The 16,872-nt window shown below is 44.9% G+C and overlaps 1 protein-coding gene across 10 annotated transcripts in view; it reads right to left on the reverse strand.

Moving 5' to 3' along the window:
• The window catches only part of PPFIBP1 (PPFIA binding protein 1), a 115,478-nt gene that overhangs the window by 73,136 nt on the left and 25,470 nt on the right, over positions 1-16,872 (reverse strand). For 9 of the 10 annotated variants that reach the window (XM_065673637.1, XM_065673619.1, XM_065673629.1 and 6 more), the window contains one exon: positions 6,462-6,537. The exons of the other annotated variant lie outside the window; for it this stretch is intronic. The gene's annotated coding sequence lies outside the window, so the exon portion shown is untranslated. The remainder of the gene's footprint in view (positions 1-6,461; positions 6,538-16,872) is intronic. 10 annotated transcript variants of the gene reach the window in all.

A 16,872-nucleotide genomic window follows, 5' to 3' on the forward strand; every position in this document is an offset into this window, starting at 1 on the left:
GCATGGAAAAAAAAACAACCCAACAACCAAATCCCAAACAACTCTGCCCCTAGCTCTTGTGCTTGGCACAGCCACAGCAAGGCAACAGCAGGAGAAGCCCTTTTCAGGTCCACAGTTATTCTGTTGGGCTTCGGGGCAATGGTGCCCTGCAGAGTTGCTGCCATGTGGGGCCAGACGCAGCATCCAACTCTGAAGGCTCTGCTGAGCAGAAGAGCACACAGTTCTCACAGCTGAGAAGTTACCTGAATTCCGGTGAATTTGCACTGGGGGGAAAGGAGAAGGAAGAAGTATGTAAATAGTCAAGTAGTTCCCTCCCTCTCTTGAATTTCAACTACCAAAGTAACACGCAGACATACTGAAGTATCTCAAAAAAATTCCCTGGTAAGGGTATCAGTGTGATCTCAGCAGCTTGCCCTGAACACATTCTTGGGAGCTCTCAGCAGTTCTGGATACAATACCTCAAAAATATTACAAAACCCAAATTAAAAACAAAAAAAAAACCCACCACAACAAAACAGCCCAAGGCAAACACACAGGTCATCACATGCTGAGCTGCTGAGGTTTCTTCTACGCTGCTGAAATCAAAGCCTAGTGAGAAAAGTTGTCAGATGACAGAGACACAAAGACCCCACCACAAGTCCTTGCTCCCTTGCAAGTAAAGCATGAAAGTCTGCATACCAACTGCTCTGCACCTACTGCTGCAAAGCTCAGGTCCCAACCCAGCCCTGAGGGTTCCCCAAGCCCAGAAACGGAAAACCATCCAGACCGATGAAAAGCCACATTCAGCTCCTCAGAAAGTCAGCTGGCAAGTAATCAGCAATTTGGGTATCATGAGAAACACTGGATGAAATCAGAGCACTGTGAGCATGCTGTAGCTCAGGATAGATCTGCTCAACACTGGAAAGGAGCACATACAAATGAGGTATCAGCTACACAGGGACCCAAAGATAAAGAAAAAATACTGGCTATGATGCCTTGGTGCTGCTGTCCATCACTGAAGGTCTCATCTAAGGCCTCAGGATATCTGTCCCACCGATCAGAAACAGAAAACTAAATATAATCTTGGAATTAAATCTTGATCCCCTAAAAAAGGCTCAGTAAAGTTTTCCATCCCCAGATGGAGAGCACGGCTGAAGACAGCTGCTCTCTCTACTGCTTTCACCAGCAGGGCATGCTCAGAATAAAGCTGTGTTAAATCATGTAGACACTGGCCAGAAGGTTTACCAAACAAGGCACCTGAAGCCAGCCAGAAGGAGGCCAGGGAACCTCTGAGAGCCTGCAGAGAAGCAGCCATGGGATTTTGCAAAGAAAGATGAAGAAATTCTTTGTGTGATTTCTGTGCTCCTCTGCACCAAGCCACTTCTCACCAAGAAGGTTATCTGTCCTCCCCAGGAGGGCTGAACCATTCTGATGCTCCCCAGTGCTCCAAAGCACCGCTGTAAAAAGCCCAAAGTCCTGAACAAAGTTTTAACTAACTTTGAATAAGCAGTCAACAAAAGTGTTACCATGACCTCCTCTGTAACAGGAATCATAATCCCACAGTTCACTACTTACAGCACTCATTTTTTCTACATGGCATGCAACACATTTGGGGGTCTTCTCAGCTAACTTAGCAGCTGTAAATCAAGTCCTACAGCCTCCAGCAGTTGTATAACATTATTCCTGTAAATGAAGTAATCCCAGACACCACCCTGAGCCAACAACCTCCACTGCAGCCCAGGAAGGGGAAAAAAAATAAATCCTAGCATGGCATGTGGTAGATGAGACGAGAAGGATTAGTTTCTATATATGCCATGTGTTAACACAGTCCCCACTTAGGATGGCTCACTTTTCCCATCTCAGTCTCAGATGGAAAACAAAATGGGGAAAAAATATTTCACGTACCGCAGAAAAGGCTTCCCCTGCTTCTGGCTTGAGAGGGAAGAGGATGGAAGGAGCAGAAGTGACACCCTCCCCTCCCCAGCAACCCTAACCCAATTCACACACCGTTTTGCCTTTATACACTCCAGACAATTCCTCACATATCTCCAACCACACACTAAGAAGTGACAATCACACCAGTAAAGTTAGACAACACACTTAAAAACAAACACCAAAACCCCACCACCAGCAAACACATGTAATTAAATAGTTCACAAGGCTAGGCAAGATCATTAAAAATAAACAGCTCTCCTTTTCCTCTTTTTTTTTTTTAATTTTTTTTTTCTTTTCCTCTTCTTTAGTTTAAACAGGAAAAAAGTGCAGTGCTGTCACAGCATAGTAAAAGTCAAGAAGCTGGGAACTCAAGTTGATTTTCTTTCCCCTTTCATGGCTTAAGGTCACTTGATTTCTCTTTCACTTTCCCCATCTGTAAAATAACAATGAGAAACTACCACACAATGTTATAGAAATTATTCAATTCATAGCCATATAGTTCTTTGAAGATGCAAACATAGTGCCAAGCATTATTACTAGATGATGAAATAATATATTTTCTCCCCCAAGCTATATAGAGGAAAAAGGAAGCCACGCAAACAGCCAACTATATTCCTAATGAGATGCAATACTCAGAAAGTGGGACAACTTAAAAAAGATTGGACAATCTTCTTCCGGCTCACAAAGATTATTCCCAATACATAAACCTCACAGGATTATAAATGTAGAAAAGAAACATATCATTTGACAAGGTTTCTGCAGACAAAATAAGCTTGTTTAAATAAACAGGGGAAACAGCACATTCTCAGTCTTGGAAGAGAGCAAAAAGAATTTCTTAAAGAAGTAATGGAAGAAATTAAATGAGATTTGAAAGCTCTGTGTGGGATGAATTTATGTTTTCTGGACCTAAAACAACTGTCAGGACCGGGAAAGTCAATTAAATAAAAAGGACCGGATGGGAGGGAGGCAGGGAAATACAGTGTGCAACAGAGGTCACATGCTAGATAAACAGGGCAGTATGCTGACTATTTACATATAAGTACAAGTCCTTTTCTCTCTGCAGAGATTTACGTATATTAGAGACACCATCAGTACTGTGGGTGAGCGTAATGTTAAGTTACATTACCCAAACCACATTGCATAAAATGCAACAAGTGTAATCACATCCTGCTTTCTGCAAGCAGCAATACTGCCTCTCAGAAGGAGGGGAGGAAAAAGCAACCAGAAAAATCCTGCCTCCTTCCACCCCCACCAGAGCGGCACTCTCTTTCCCCATCCCCTCCAGTCCAAGATCGCTGCTCAGCTGACAGGCTTACATGGGACACGGAGTGTCATTCACACATGAGAAGTGTTAACTCAGAAATCAAAAAATAGATCAGTGGCTTTAACTCTTACTGAACCTAGCAGCAAATCGGATCAAAACTGACCTTTGACCAGCATCCCCATATCATTTAATGCCCTAATACTGCTCTGACAACACACTAGGCTATGGCAGAGGGAGGTCTGAGCAAGCGGAAGGCATCACATTCTTACAAATAAGTAATTTTACTTTGCACTGCGCAATTTGCTGTGCAGCAGCCTCGGGTAACACGTCCGCATGAAGGCAATACCCCTGCCCTACACACCCTGAAGTTGTGGCAGTGTAGGCTGTGTTGTGCCTCACGCCTGCCCCACTGCCATGCTCCAGCCCCACTGCTCCTCTGCCCCATGCCTGCCCTTGCATACACAGTACAGTCTCTCTGCTCCAGCAACCAGACAGGAACAGGGCTGGGGAATCCCTGTGCCCCAGCCACAGGCAGCATTACCCCTCCCATAAACAGCAGCCACAGGCTCTGGGGAAATGTTTCAAATTATCACTATTTTGAGTATAGCACAACTCTTAAAAGCCCAAGGAAAGCGGGGGGGGTGGGGCTGGACTCTGCAGGACAAGTCAGCTAGTGCTAATAAAGGTAATAATGAGTACACAGAAGTAGCCTTGTACTTCTTTCCTCCCCATATTCAACATGGCATTGAGAAAAAAAACCCATCACCAAATACTAATCTTTGCTATTTGCACACAGGCACTGTAACAGGGTGGACTGGACATGTGCTACTTCAGTGCTGCATGGGCACACTCTTGTCTCAGTTTAGGACATTCAGACAACCTGCTGCCACCAAGCACAGACTTTAACTTGAGGCAGTCCAAAGAACTGGTGGAGAAGGTGAACATGTACCCAAAAGCCTGCTAGGAAAGCAGCAGCCACAGGAAGTTATGACTGAATCAGGCTACACGGACATAGTTAGGTTTCTGTGTCTTCATGACACCACACTAAAGCATCTCTCTCTGCTAAGGCTTGTTTTAAAAGTCTTATTTAGCTTTTCTGTGTTATTCATAAATGCTGCCTTACTGTGGTCCATGGTTGGACTGACAGCACCATTTTTTTAACACAGTGCTTGCTAGGGAGGGAACAATGGGATGGGAAACCATGCTTCCACAGCTAAACAGAGGCAGCAGGCAAAGGCACAAAAACTCTACTGGAAACACACTGGTGTATTCTGTGTGGTGAGATTGAAGCTCAGACATCTGGGCTGAACTTGAGGCAAGCCAATGAGAAAGCCCATGTTCCTGGCTGAGAGAAGCAGACAGCAGCCTGAAACACAGCCCATTGCTCCTGTCAGTGCTGAGTCAGGCACAGGAATTTCTTGCTATCCTGTTAGGAGAGGCTCTTACTTATTTGTTTAACAGAGAAAGCAAGCAGCAGCCAGAGAAATCAGCTCCAGCCTTCCAGACCAGTTGCTGAGGGCAACAGGCCTGACTCAAACAGCATGCCTCCAAATATGAAACGTGCTGCCATTGGAGCTACGGGAACAGAGAAAGAAGAACCGAGTAGCTGCTCCTAACAGCCTAGAATGGACACGGACACATCCCCCCTTCCCTGAAAGCAACAGCTCGAGTGACAGGGAAAACAAAGCAGATTTAGGTCCTAAAACTTGGGCTGCTCCTGAGGAGGGGAACTAGTGCAGCATCTGGAAAGTGAAGAGGTAGAGAATTCCAGCAAAGGCAAGACATTTGCACAGTGATGCCAGCAGATCAAAAGTCTCCAAACACATCCAGCAGAGCGTGGCAGCCAGCCAACATAGGACTTCTAATGATGCTTTAACATCTATGACTGACTCAAATCCAGCTGGAGTGCAGTGCCAGCTGGAGTGCAATCCCTGCAACTGTGATAAGCAGCAATAAAACTGAAGAAATGTGACCAGGATGGGAGACAGTAGGTGATAACCGCTTCTGGAGCCAGCAGACCTCTGATTAAATACCCAGGGAATAAAAGCATTTGGCACTGGAGCTCAGGGCTCATGATAAACAAGGAGCAGCGCCCACTTCTTTCCAGGTCCAGCACGAGACCTTGGGCAGTCTGTGAATCCCAGGGAGGGCTCACACACAGCGATTTAGTGTGGGAAGGGCCAGAAATCCAAGAAGAGGCACCTCAAAGGCTATGGAGAGGGAAAGGGAATAAAAGAAGGGAAATAATGTTTCAAATGACACACCAGTCCTTGCACACTGTGGGCCAGCAGTGAAGCTAGGGATGCAGAACAGCACCAGGGAGCAGCAATGACCAAAGCCAGGAGGACCAAAGCCAAGAGAACCAAAGGATGCAGCATGCTAGTAGACAGCAAGTGGCTGCACTGAGTATGAAAGAGTGCAGCAGCATGAGTCAGCAGGGACCCAGCAAGGAGCTGGGACCTTAGTGGTGGTGTTACAGGGTGAGCACGTCCCAGCAGTGTCGTGGGTGCATGGCTGAAGTGCAGACGCAACAATTTGACACACTGTAATATCCAAACCAAAGTAGATGAGAGATAACCAGTCCCAAAACAAGACTGCCAGCTCTCCCATGCACTAGGGTACTTGGATCAAATCAGTCTAGACTGAATGCAAAATGCTGCTCCTTGAAGTCACCTAAACCAGGCCATTTCCAAGGGCTAATGTAACTGATAAGTCTATCTTGCTGAATGCGTTTTCACATGAACTTGTCCTGGTAATCTGAAAGCTCTTTGCAGTTTCTCTGCATGTTGACATAGACCTGCTGAATCAGATTAACTGCACATGCACAGCACAGCTGCATCAGGCAGGAGCGGCAAGTCCAGTGGGCCTTGTGCTGGAGCACTGGTACTCCCTGAGCCCATCATATGCCACAGAACAGGTCCAGTGGTTATTTCAGTTTTATCTCTTGGCTAATCAAAATATACTTCATTACTCTGCCACAGTCCATATGTGAACTTCAAATCCACCATCTTTAAAATGTGGAAAGTCTCCCTGAATCTAACCAGCAGCTCAGGCTGTGTTAAGTGATGACTGTCCTTTAAGATACCAAGTAAATGGATGTCTATACAAGCAGAAGCAGCATGACATTCTTCTACAACTCCTGCTGCAAGCCACATACAGCATAATTTTAATGACATTTGAAATAAAAGCCTAAAGAAGCTGTTATGTAAGGTATTAAGAAAAAAAAAAACCAGTAGATGTGTAGACAATAGATATCAGTGATGTGGTGGGTTAGATTACTCACCCAGAGGAGCAGACTTAATGCTGATCTCCACTGTCACTCTTGAGCAAGTACCACTGATCCATATAAACTTCTGACACTGAAGAGAAAGAAATTGAGAAATGTAATTAATCACTAAAAAGTTCGAGGTGACTTAACAGTGATATCTTACAGAAATTTATTGTCAAGTGACACCAGATACAGGAAGCACAGTGGATGACGTACATAACCGCATTAAAAAAGCCAATACCAAGAGATTCAAGAATGACAACTGATGTACAAAGAGGAAATGAGCTTGTTTATTCCAAACAATTCCCAGCAACATTATTTCTTGGTATTGGGTGGGCCTGTGCCTACCCTCCACAAACCCAGCTGATCACATCTGTATAACACAAAATGAAGGTGGTGAATGATGCCTTGCAAGGCTTCCTTCTCACTATTGTGACTTCCAGAAAACCCAATAGCATCCCATGTTGTTGAAGGTCTAGAGATCAGAGCTTAAAGTCAAGCCAGAGCAGCCCATAGCGCTGAACCAACCCTACAACTCATTCCCAACAGCTATTTCTGAGTCTCTTTACTATTTTAGTAAATCAAAGATGTTCTCTGTTACTGTGGTTTGACAGAAAGTTTTAGTCATGATACTCCCATCTACAGATTGTGGTCAAAATAAGAGCTATTTGGAGTGGGAAGCTCGACAAAACTGTTCCAGGAGAAGGTTCTGGGTAAACTTGGAATTTGAAAAAGGGAAGTTTGGGGAATAAAACCCAGACCAATAACAAAAAACCTTCAAACCTAGGCAATTACATGAACTTCCATTAGAAGAGACTTAAGAGTCAGTAGTTCCGAAGGGCCAACTTTGGCCTCTTCAGTCAACTGCTAAGGGAAGTCTCATGGGAAAGTGTACTAGGCGGTAAAGGGGCTCAAGATAGTTGGTTAGCATTCAAGGACCGCTTCTTCCAAGCTCAGGATCGGAGCGTCCCAATGAGTAGGAAGTCAAGTAAGGGATCTAGGAGACCGGCGTGGTTAAACAAGGAGCTGCTGGGCAAACTCAAGTGGAAAAGGAGAATCTATGGATTATGTAAGGAGGGGCTGGCCACTTGGGAGGAATATAGGACAGTTGTTAGAGGATGTAGGGAGGCAATTAGGACAGCTAAGGCCTCCTTGGAACTCAATCTTGCTAGTCAGGTTAAAGACAATAGAAAGGGCTTCTTCAAATACATAGCAAATAAAACTAACACAAGAGGCAATATAGGCCCACTGCTGAACGAAGTGGGTGCCCTGGAGACAGAGGATATAAAGAAGGCAGAGGTGCTGAATGCCTTCTTTGCCTCTGTCTTTACTCCTGCAGACTCTCCCCGAGGGCCCCGGATTTCTATAGCCCCAGAAGGAGTCAGGACAAAGGAGGAGTTTGCTTTGGTAGATGAGGATTGGGTTAGGGATCAGCTATGCAATCTGGACATCTGTAAATCAATGGGTCCGGATGGAATGCACCCACGGGTGCTGAGGGAGCTGGCGGAGGTCATTGCTAGGCCACTTTCCATCATCTTTGGTAAGTCGTGGGAAATGGGCGAGGTGCCTGAGGATTGGCGGATGGCAAAGGTCACACCAATCTATAAGAAGGGCAAGAAGGAGGACCCGGGTAATTATAGACCGGTCAGCCTTACCTCCATCCCTGGAAAGGTGATGGAACAACTTATTCTTGACTCCATCACTAGGCATATCAAGGATGAGGGGGTCATTAAGAATAGCCAACATGGTTTTATGAGGGGGAAGTCATGTATGACCAACCTTACAGCCTTCTATGAGGAAGTGACTAGGTGGAGGGATGATGGTAGAGCGGTAGATGTAGTTTTTCTTGATTTCAGTAAGGCATTTGATACTGTCTCCCACAGCATCCTCATAGATAAGCTAAAGAAGTGTGGGCTTGACGATCAAGTAGTGAGGTGGATCGAGAACTGGTTGAAAGGAAGAAGGCAGAGAGTTGTGGTCAATGGCGCAGAATCTAGCTGGAGGTCTGTGACTAGTGGAGTCCCTCAGGGGTCGGCGCTGGGACCGGTGCTGTTTAATATTTTCATCAACGACCTGGATGAGGGAACTGAGTGCACCCTCAGCAAGTTCGCTGATGACACAAAACTGGGAGGAGTGGCTGACACACCAGAGGACTGTGCTGCCATTCAGCGAGACCTGGACAGGCTGGAGAGCTGGGCGGGGAGAAACTTGATGAAATTTAACAAGGGCAAGTGTAGAGTCTTGCATCTGGGGAAGAACAACCCCATGTACCAGTACAGGTTGGGGGTTGACCTGCTGGAAAGTAGCGAAGGGGAAGGGGACCTGGGGGTCCTGGTGGATAGGAGGATGACCATGAGCCAGCAATGTGCTCTTGTGGCCAAGAAGGCAAATGGCATCTTGGGGTGCATTAGAAAGGGAGTGGTTAGTAGGTCAAGAGAGGTTCTCCTCCCCCTCTACTCAGCCTTGGTGAGGCCGCATCTGGAATATTGCGTCCAGTTCTGGGCCCCTCTGTTCAAGAAGGACAGGGAATTGCTTGAAGGAGTCCAGCGCAGAGCCACAAAGATGATTAAGGGAGTGGAACATCTCCCTTATGAGGAGAGGCTGAGGGAGCTGGGTCTCTTTAGCTTGGAGAAGAGGAGACTGAGGGGTGACCTCATCAATGTTTACAAATATGTGAAGGGTAGGTGTCAGGATGATGGAGCTAGGCTTTTTTCAGTGATATCCAGTGATAGGACAAGGGGCAATGGGTGTAAACTGGAGCATAGGAAGTTCCACGTTAACATCAGGAAGAACTTCTTTACTGTAAGAGTGACAGAGCACTGGAACAGGTTGCCCAGGGGGGTTGTGGAGTCTCCTACACTGGAGATATTCAAGGCCCGCCTGGACAAGTTCCTGTGTGATGTACTGTAGGTTACCCTGCTCTTGCGGGGGGGTTGGACTAGATGATCTTTTGAGGTCCCTTCCAACCCTTGGGATTCTGGGATTCTGGGATTCTGTAAGTCATATGTGACTACTTGGTGAAATACAGCTGGCAGAAGGATTGAAACAAGCAGGAATGCTTCAGTATAACCCACCTGGAACATTGCATCACCATGCAGAGATGCTGCTCTCTGAACAAAAATCATGCCAAGAGCAAGAACAGACCTTGACAAATTGATACAAGCTCAGGACAAGCAAGCAACATGATCAGAAAGCAGAGAAGCTCAAAAAAAAAAAAAAAAAAAAACAACCCCAGAACATGCCAGTCTAAAGAGACACAGATTAAGTTGACTTTGAGCAACAAAGACCAACCGCAAATATCCTGAAGGTGTAAACTAGAACAGAGAGAATTCAGCATGTGCATGATGGAGACGAGCACACACAGACAAAAAAGGGGTCATTTTCAGGTCTAGATATGAAAAAGCTGTAAAAGATGGTCTCAGGGCACATAAATGACTGGGTGCTCATTGCTTCTCAGAGCAGTTTTTAGACTAGACTGAACAAAAACACCAGGGGAAAAAACCTACACCAAACACAAATGACCGGGACATATGAGCCTGTGCAAGCAGACTCTTTGTCACAGGGCTGGGGCTTCAGGCTATTGCAACAGAACAATTATGTACTGAGCCCTGTGCAGCACAGGAAAAAAACATCTGTCAGATGGAAAAAGAGACAAAATGTGGTAGGCAGGGAAAAAACAATATTTGAGGTTTCTATAAAGGGTACTGCAGAATGTCACGTATGAAACTACAAAGCTAGGGGAAAGAAGTTAGTTAACAGTGTTATTTTAGTCTGCTTAAAGTAATACCAAGCACTGAAATGGAAAACCTATAATTAGACAGAGCTTCTTCCCTTCATTACAAATATTTGACTCCAGCTGAACCAGGCGAGGCTCACAAATTGACAGGATCTTTGGGATTCCCACTGCCCAGAGTGCCAAGACCCACAGGCAGCAGTTGGGCCGAGGGGAAGGAGATGTGGAGCACAGCAGCTGCAGGATTTTGACGCTGCACCCTGCTGTGTGGGGCCAGCTTGCTGTCATCGCTGCTCTGTCCCTCTTGACACCCACTTCAGCGGCGGTCAACAATCCTGCCCCACTTTCCTCATTCATCTTCTCCAGCGCAGGGAAGTCCTGGCAGCTTTTCAGAATGAAGCTCCCGCCCCACACTGCTGGGTCTGTCTCCCTCCATTGACACTGTCTTTAAGCAAGGGAGAGTCATGCTCCCCACGAGCGTTGATAGCCAATTGATGTGTTCTCGCCAGCGTGGCATGCTGGCAGCACCACAGCTATTCCCAAGCCTCTCTACCCTGACTATTTTGGTATATCAAAGATGTTCTTGTTACTGTGGTTTGACAGACAGTTTAGTCATTTCCTTCTCACCAGAGTCAGAGTTACACATGCACAGCCCACACCGCAGGCAAGCTGTATGGCCACTCACTATCTAACGAGGAAGGGAACACTTGCATTCCTCAAAAGTGAACTAACTGCCTTTGACCCTGCCTTGTGAGCTGTCATCACAAGGATTCAGTTTGTTTCAAAGGCTGCTAGGGAAGCGGTCTACATTTCCTGCCCCCCTGCTTCCTTCCTTCCTCCCTCAAACTCAGTTTTTACTAATGAACTTCCTGTGCTGTTTTTGGCTGGGACAGAGTTAATTTTCTTCATAGTAGCTTGTATAGAGCTGTGTTTTGGGTTTGTGCTGGAAACAGTGTTGATAACATTGGGATGTTTTAGTTACTGCTGAGCAGTGCTTACACTGTCAAGGCCTTTTCTCACCTCACCACATCAGTGAGTGGGCTGGGGTGCACAAGAACATGGGAAGGAACACAGCTGGGACAGCTGATCCCAACTGACCAAAGGGACATTCCATACCATATGGCATCATACTCAGCATATAAAGCTGGGGGAAGAAGGAGGAAAGGTGAGGATGTTTGGAGAGGTGGTGTTTGTCTTCCAAAGTAACCATTATGTGTGATGGAGCCCTGCTTTCCTGGACATAGCTGAACACCTGCCTGTCCATGGGACGTAATGAATGAATTCCTTGTTTTGCTTTGCTGGCATGAGCAGCTTTTGCTTTACCTATTAAACTGCCTTTACCTCAATCCACAAGTTTGCTCGCTTTTAGCCTTCTGACTCCCTTCCCCATCCCACAGATGGGAGTGAACAAACAGCTGTGCGATGCTTAGCTGTTGGCTGGGCAACCACACCACTTCCCCAGAAATCTCAGACTCTCTCTAACCCTAGAGATAAGGAAAATTCTCTTGCATACCCATACCTATAAAGACTCCTTTCATAAGTAATTTCTATAGGGCTGGCTGTGACATTCACCCCAGTATTTCTCCTGCCTCAACAGGACACAGAGATGCAAGGGCTTTGCCCTGCCAGCTGCATTAGGATGCCAGGAAGGCTGACAGCCCCTGAGGGAAGGCTGGAGGCTCAGGGACGCTGGGTGAAAACTGGGACTTGTTGGCACTTCTGGGAAAGGGTGGAGGTTTTCTGGTTTAGCTGGAAGGGTAAATTATCACCCATGAACGGCAACCGAGGCAAGAGCTGCTCTTACATCACACCCGATAAACGCACCACAGAGCCCGAGCAGAGGGCAGGCGGGCAGCCAGCCCTCTGGGGGACGGGCCTTCTCCAGCTGAGTTCAATCCAAGTTCAATTTCAGTATCAAAAACCCAACCTCCCAGAAAACCACACTCGTGATCCAGAGCCCATTTTTTGGAATGGCCATTTAAGAAGTGCGAGGCCAGGCAAACCAGGTGAGATAAAAGTTAATTGGGGTTTCTGCTTTCATACAGAGAGCACTACAAAGTATAGATGACCCCAGAGGAACCTTTCAAGTATCCCCAGGGAAAAAGAAAGAAAAGGTAGTTCAAGATAAACACAAAGACAGACAAAAGAAGGAGAGGTGCACGACATAAACATTTTTGTCCCTTCCAGACAATACCCTCTTAACCAGGATGAAAACACAAATACTAGTCCTGCGACCTTGTATGTGCAGCAATGATATTTAACCTTGCCAGTCAAGGGTTTTCTACAATAGCCACCCATTTCTTTTTCCAATTCAAGAAACAGCTTGCATGCAATTACATGGTGTATGAATTTAAACAGGATACAATCCTGTGCCTAAAGACCTGAAAAAGTCACATGTTGCACTGTGTTTAGCTTAACATGAAAGCTGCAGCACTATTTCTTTGCTTTGTTCCTGCTGGAAGCTTTGTTTCAGGAATATTTTTGGAAGAATGCAAAAGTTCTGCCTTGCCTAATTGTATCTGATGAAGAAACGAAGGGCTTCAAGTTACAAGATCTGAAAGAGCCCCTCCTCTCTATTAAAAGTTAAAAAATGACTCTGTAACAGGGACCCAGAGCACAATTCAAATTACTCCTCCTTCCCACACACATGCTTCATGTCTGCCTGTCTGTGTCTCAATTAAAAAGCTACAATGACATTCTTCGTACATTTTTAACAGAAAATTCCACAGGCAACAGGACTCACAAAAGTTTGTATTTAAGTATCTTCCACCACCCCCTCTGATCCCAAAGCATTCCAGGAGCTAAGCCTCCTACACATGCATATGTCTGAATCAACTGATTGACTGATTGCTTGATTACCACATTCTATAATCAGACCATTTACATGATGAGGACAAGTCATCTGGCAATGGACTTTGGACTTTCAGCACCAAGAAATCACACAGAACAAGGGACCTGGGCAGAAGGGCTGTGGCTGCTGAGGACAGCATCAGCAAGCAATCAAAGCTCAGCCAGCCACAGGAAACAGCACAGAAGGTGGCGGCCAGGGTGTCCCAGACAGGCAATGTTTCTTGAAATTCATGGTGAAGGTCAAGACAAGCCACTCTGCCCTGCAATGGAAACAGACACTGTGTGTAACAAAAACCCCCTCAAAACCAGCACAGCTGCCTCCCCAGGAAACATCTGACAACAGTTAGTGCTTACCCACTGGTCAGCAGCTCTGCACACATCCTGACCTCCTATCCCTTCACAGGGGGGAAGCAAAAGTCTCCATTTTCTCAGTGTAGTATTGCTTGGATCTCATTTGACAGCCACCCCTTTCTGCAGCTTGACTGCCAGGAGAAAAGGTGGCAAGAAGCCTTCTCTGCTTACCCTTTGTCTGACACATACACAACACGAGCAAGTGCTCAGCTTCTTCCAGTCACCCTCCACTTGCAGCCAAAATACCTCTTCCCAAAAGCCCAGACACACTTGCAGAAGCCTGGCCGAGCTGTGGCTTCAAACGGGCTTCCACAGGTGCCCCCACACAGACACAGCTCCTTCTTGTCAAGACATGCACAGGCATTCCTGCAATCCCATTATTCAGCTTCCCCCAGACCTAGATAAATTAGAAATTTTGCAGAACTTTCAGCCTTTCCAATAGTAATAGATATAGGAGTAATACTGTACTAATATTAATAATACTAATATAATAGTTGATGAATTTCCCCATGTTGGACACTTTCAAGGGTGATGGGCCATTCAATTTAGGTCATCCTTTGCCAAGAAAGGTTGGACCAGATGATTCTTGAAGTCCCTTCCAACCTGGTAATCTCTGATTCTATGAACACCTAGCTCATGCTGGGCACTACAAAGCACCTGCATCAAGCTTACATTGAGAAGATTCTTGCTTGAGAAGCGTCTGATGCTTATGAGCTCTGCCTTTAGTCTGTGTTAATAGGTCATTTTTCCTTTATTTTTTTTTTTGTTCTTTAAAGAATGAATCAGTAGCTACCAGATAGAACCTGACTCAAAAATTTATGAAGGAACATTAATAACGTGTACATTTCCAAGGAATTCACCAATGCAAGCTTATCATGTCCAGTCAACCTGCCTTCGAAAGGTGGGTGGAGGATTTAAAGCCAAGAAGCAAAGCAATGAAGAAACAGTCATAGCTTGAATGATTTGAGGAGCTAATGGTTTTCAATGGAAAAAGGTCATCAATACATGTCTTATTTCGGTACACTATATGGTACAATTTTTGGTAAAGGCCTTTAGGCAAAAGCTGTTTTGAACCTCAACAGAAGTAATGAGGGCTGCAGCTTGAGTAATTTCCCCATGTTTGTATACATCATCTGTCCACACCAAGTTATCACCCACCAACACACAATCTCTCTTACATTTAAATCACTCTGTCCCTGGATACATTTTTCAGCTGCTGCAAAACACGTAACGGATCTCTTATTTACGATGGGACAGGGTAGCTGCACCTAGACAAACACATAAACCACAGATGCTGTAGACCCTATCTGAATTTCTCTAGGAGGCTGCATACCTCTTCACACAGACAAAAAACACACAGCATCCACATGAACAAACCAGTCTGGTTTTGGATATTACTACAGCCATAGCTGAAACCCAAAACGGTACTTGTCCATTTTGGAAGTTCCAGTCTTGATCTTAAAAAACAAGTTTCAATCCAAAACCAGCAGGTCTGGCACACAGAGAAATCAAACTAAAGGGACCTCAACAAAACTAACCACATAATTAACTCTAGTGACCCAAGATGCTGCTATCTCATACAACAACATTTTCTACCACAAAACAGTACATTTGAACAATGTGCAAGCACAAATGTCACTGAATCAAAATACTAGCATTGGAGGATGCAAACAAAGCCAATTGCCACAGCAAAGAAACACTTTCTGGAAGTATAATAAAATACTATAAATAATCTACTGAGTCAGAGAATAACACCAGACAGGCCATGTAATGCAGTACTTGCAAGACCAGCAGCAAGAACAAACTGCACGAGGTTTAAACAAAAGCTTTCAAACCACTAACTTATCAGATTTTAAGTGAAACTAGACATGATTTATACAAGGAAAAAATTTATGACTAATCTATGACTAATTTTATACTAATCTCCAAGTCCATCTCTAAATCTGAGCACCACTTCATGCAATTCCTGTCAGCTAGTGCTTGGTTTTAATTCTAGAAACCAAAGCAACAGGTTATGTGGTTTTGTCATCTGTGAAAATGCAGATGACAGTTGACAGAAGATGTAGAAGTGACTGGAAGATATGGAAGATTATTTTATGAACTTAATTGCAGATCTCACATGCAGTGCCCATGTTATGGGAACAGTGTGGTAAGATGCAATCAGACATGAGAGAATTCAATCTCCTGAAAGACATTTTCCACAGTATGAATTTTGTACCACCAAAGACTGGCTTTTGTCAGTATTCTGCCTCCTTCATAGATATGTCAAGTTTGCTGACACCAAGGCGACTAAAGCCATTGATCCTGTTCATCACACAGCAACCTGGTGTATGTAGGGTGGACAGCTATCTTCAGGCATCACTTCTGTCCTTGTGCAAATACCAATCAACCAGCTTGTGTCTCAAGCAGCCCTCTTTCTGGAAGCCAAGGGGCTTCAAGAGTTTCATTACAGGAGACTGCTTTTTAGGGTGAGACAATCACAATGGGCTGTAACGCTGCTATCACTAAACTAACACAAAAAGATTATGAAAGTGTTTTCCTTCTGACAGGCACCAGTTTGGTCTCATCCTTTTACATATGCAAAAGAGCCAAGAAAAGCCTCCTTGTGCCTCTTGGAGGTTTATGGGACACCTTCAACCCTGGCATGGTTCATCAAGTGCCAAAAGGCGCTGTTCTGTTGTTCATCTTAATTTGACTGGTGTTGCCACATACTGGTTTCTGTCTTCCTTCCCAACTCTACTAGTAAAAAATACGAGATGTTCCTTAACTAAAATAGGTCAGGCTCACACATAAGGTTTGCCATAATATTTTCCAGGAAGATGCCTGCTCTTCAATTACCCTGAATTGTTACAGGCATCCTTCACTTTGAAGTTCAGTCACAACAATACCCTGCCATTCCTAGAAGGAACTTAAATAGCTCCAACACCACAAACTTACAAAATCCTGTCAGCGAGGCACATGCATCTGAATTGTGTGTTTCCAGAGCTGAGAAGTGAGGTGGAAGCTAGGCAAACAGCAAAACCAGAAGCAACTACCAGGAAAAGAAACAAAATAACACCTTGTTGTTAAGAAGAGGCAGCCTAAAGATTTGAGTTAAACCCCCTAGAAATCAGGATCAACATAACTACATGCTTTGTCAACTTCACAAGTTTTATATTTGTTTTGCTATTTCTCCACACAGACACTTCAGTTGTTTCAACACTTTTAAGTTGCTTATATGCTAATATACATGCACACAACAGGATTCAGCTGTCGTGTTTTCATATGCACTGCAAATAATCCTAAAAATACCATTTCTACTAATCACATTGTTCCACACAGTTTGAAAGCACATGATTGCAGAATAAAACCCTCACCAACACATTTTTGGCCTGGATTCTAAAGGAAATGAAGCTTATGCGATAGTGTTGTTTGTCAATCCTCACCCTATTAAATTTTCAACTCCCAAGTCAATTTTGACCACATATGGCAGAAGGCTAAGAGATCTGAATA

This window comes from Lathamus discolor, chromosome 1 (genome assembly GCF_037157495.1).
Source record: "Lathamus discolor isolate bLatDis1 chromosome 1, bLatDis1.hap1, whole genome shotgun sequence".
In the NCBI taxonomy this organism is placed as follows: Eukaryota; Metazoa; Chordata; class Aves; order Psittaciformes; family Psittacidae; genus Lathamus; species Lathamus discolor.